Source organism: Magnolia sinica, chromosome 2 (genome assembly GCF_029962835.1).
Source record: "Magnolia sinica isolate HGM2019 chromosome 2, MsV1, whole genome shotgun sequence".
Taxonomy (NCBI): domain Eukaryota; kingdom Viridiplantae; phylum Streptophyta; class Magnoliopsida; order Magnoliales; family Magnoliaceae; genus Magnolia; species Magnolia sinica.
In genome coordinates this window covers 48427646-48431203 of record NC_080574.1, presented here as the reverse complement: position 1 = coordinate 48431203, position 3558 = coordinate 48427646, and the positions used below count along the sequence as shown (strand labels likewise).

Here is a 3558-nt window from a genome sequence, read left to right as displayed (position 1 = left end):
TCTGCATTGCTGCCGTTATTGAAAAAAATGTTTGACTCCAATGTCAAATTTCCAAAAGACATAGTCATGATACCATTCCTGCAATTGATAATTGCATTTGACGTGGCAAGGAATGGGCGACCAAGAATGACGGGAATCTGAGTGCTCATGTTATTGATGGGTTCGGTGTCCAAGATGATAAAATCTACAGGGTAGTAAAATCTATCGAGTTGGACCAACACATCCTCAATTATCCCTCTTGGTACACGAACAGAGCGATCAGCAAGTTGTAGTGTGGTTAGGGTGGGTTTTAATTCACCCAAACCTAACTGTTTGTATACCGAGTAGGGAATCAGATTGACGCTCGCTCCTAAGTCAAGAAGTGCATGATCAATTCGATGGTTCCCGATTACACATGATATGGTTGGGCTACCGGGATCCTTGAATTTCTGTGGCACGTCTTGCTTCAGGATGGCACTCACTTTCTCAGTCAAGAAGATTTTCTTTTGAATAATTTTCCGTCTTTTGGTCGTGCATAAGTCTTTCAGGAATTTGGCATATGAAGGTATCTGTTTAACGACATCAAGTAGAGGAATGTTGACTTTCACCTGTTTCAACACCTCTAGGATATCCTGAGAGTTAGAGAGAGGTTTTGGTGAAACCAACCGTTGGGGGAATGGAGCAACTGACTTCTCTAGAAGTTCCGGTTCTAATTTTTGTGGGGCATCACTGGATCCATCATTGTTGTCCTCTTCTGGTTCTTGAGGCTTTTCGGGCCTAACCGGAAGAGTTTTATCAATGATCTTCCCACTCCTAAGAGTGGTAATGGATTTAGCATGCCCCATCTGATTTGAAGAGCTGAGATCATTGATCTCGTACTGCGGTTTAGGATTGGGGAGAGGTTGTGCAGGAAGCATCCCCTTTTCTATAACCGTCATACGAGAATCTATCTTTTGCATAAAATCTGTGATTCCCCGCATTGCCTGAGCCAACTCTTGTATGGGATTTTGAACCGGTTCCTCTTGAGGTTTCACTTGAGGAGTCGCCGTTTGTCCATTCCTCCAACTAAAGTTTGGATGATTTTTCCAGCCAGGATTGTATGTGTTGGAGTTAGGTCCAGTAAAAGGTCTTTGATAGTTATTTACGGCATTGGCTTGTTCATTCAACACTCCTCGAAAGGCAGGTATTGTAGGACAGTTTTTAGTTGTGTGAATGTTGCAATCACAGGTGCCGCAAACAATTTCATTGACCTATCCTTCTTTCCTTCCATGGCCTCAACTTTCCTTATGAGCGTAGTCACTTTACACTTGAGATCATCCTCTTCTTTCAAGAGATATAATCCACCTTTCTCCTTTAATTGAGTCAGCCTAGACGTGGTGTTCGCCATTGGGTAATAGTCCCATGATTGTGTTTTTTCAGCGAGACTATCGAGGTAATCCCATACCTCGTCAACATCTTTGTTGATGAACTCTCCATTACACATTGTCTCGACCATTTGGCGCATGGAAGATGTCAGTCCATCGTAGAAAAAATTTGTAATGCGCCACGTTTCAAATCCATGTTGTGGGCATGAACTGACCAAATCTTTGAACCTTTCCCAACATTGGAAGAATGTTTCATCTTCCTTTTGGGCAAAGTTCATGATCGCTTTTCTGAGGGTAATGGTTTTATGATGTGGGAAGAATTTTTTTATGAATTCCCTCTGCATATCGTTCCATGTGCCAATGGATCTAGGACGCAGTGAATGTAACCATGTCTTAGCTTTCTCTTTTAAGGAAAAAGGAAAGAGTTTCAGCCTAATTGTATCCTCAGATACATTAGGAAAACATAATGTAGCTATAATCTCATCGAACTCTTTCAAATGTAAATATAGACTTTCTTATTCAAGTCCATGGAATTTGGGAAGGAGTTGGATAACTCCTGGCTTGATGTCCATTTGTCCCGTGTTTTCAGGAAAAATCATGCATGAGGGCATACTCACTCCCGCCGGTTGTAGAAAATCTCGTAAAGTACGAGGCGGGGGTGCCTGTTGCACCTCATTTTCATCTTAGGTATCCTCCACCCTGGGTGGAAGTAGAGGAGGTTGATCTTCAGCCATAACTTCACTTAACTCAGGGGATTTCGAGCGGTGTCTAGTCCTGCAATGGATAGTCAACCCCTCAACCAATCCTCCTTTAGTCAAGAGACGTCGAGTGTTGTCACGGGCCCACTTGGGCATGAAAACACTCGCAGCCCTCAATTAAAAACCTAATCCTAAAAAAGGAAAAGAAAATCTAGAAAGAGAGAGAGAGTTGGAAAGAAATTACCAAATTGGAGTCCTGAGTTAAAACCTGCAAAATAAAACAAGAATAAGTTAGATTCTAAAACAAGAGGAACAATCCTTTAAAATAAAGGTAGTAGTAAACTAATTTCTAAAAGAAAGTGGAAACTCCTAAAATAAATTAGGAAAGTCCTAAACTAGAAAGTAAAGTACTAAAAGAGAATTGAAAAATAGAAAGTAGGGAAGGAGCTTACCGAATTAGAAATTTCTATCTTAAAGGCCTACAAAATAGGAAGGTTAGTTTCTAAAACAATTCTAAAAATAAATTAGGAAGCAAATTAGATTTTAAAAGAGTTAGAAAGTTACTAAAATAGAAATAGAAAGTTAATTTCTAAAAAGGGAAAGAAATAACCTAATTTCTAAAAATAAACTATTTCCTACAGAAGGGAGGATACTAGAATTAGAAAATTTCTAAAATCTAAACCTTAATTCTAAAAAAAAAATAGGAAAAAGTATAGAGATTAGGAAGGAATTACCAATTGAGAAACTTATGTCAAGATCCTATAAAACAGGAAACAAGTTAGTTTTGAACTTAAATAAAAATAAATAAATAAAACTAAGGTTAGTAAAATCCTAATCTTAAACTAATCCTAAAACCAATTAATTTCAGAGAATCATAACCGTCAGTCCCCGGCAACGGCGCCAAAAACTTGTTCAATCCCCAAGTATAGGGTTGTGATGTAGTAATAAACTTGGTAAGACCGAGGTCGAATCCACAGGGACTGAAACTTGTACGTTTCCTGAAACTAGGTAGAAATAGAACTAGACTAAGATATGATCTAACCAAATAGAAATTTAAGGAATAGTTGTGGAATAATTATCTAAAACTTTAAGGAATTCAGAGGAAGAAACTAGGGATTCAGAGGATCCACTTGTAGAGATCAGGGAGATCTTATGCCTGCATTAAGGATTATGGAAATCAAACTGAACTTACTTGATCTGGTTTTCAAGAGATGAAAGGTATATGAATTAGAATGGATTCCATCATCTAACCATGCCCAGGGGACAAAGCAAATAACAGGATTAAACTAATTACCAACCAATCAAAAGTACATGAAAGTTAGGAAGGGTACGATCATCCAACCATGCCCAGGAGACGATGGTGAACAACAGGGCTTCCTGACGTCATAAACATCCAAAAAGAAAGAAAAAGAGATATTCAAAGCCGTTGCAGACCCATTGTAATTTCAGTCACAACAGACCATTTAAAGACTAAAAAATAATCAACTTCAGTTCATGAATTTAAATGAAAAGCAGGA

The 3558-nt window shown here is 38.6% G+C and overlaps 1 non-coding gene across 1 annotated transcript; it reads left to right on the top strand.

Annotated features, from left to right (window-relative positions):
- The first annotated feature begins 1532 nt into the window (after positions 1 to 1532).
- On the top strand, positions 1533 to 1639 carry LOC131238274 (small nucleolar RNA R71). Its single transcript, XR_009167679.1, has one exon. It is a non-coding gene; the product is annotated as a small nucleolar RNA R71 (small nucleolar RNA).
- The last annotated feature ends 1919 nt before the right edge of the window (positions 1640 to 3558 follow it).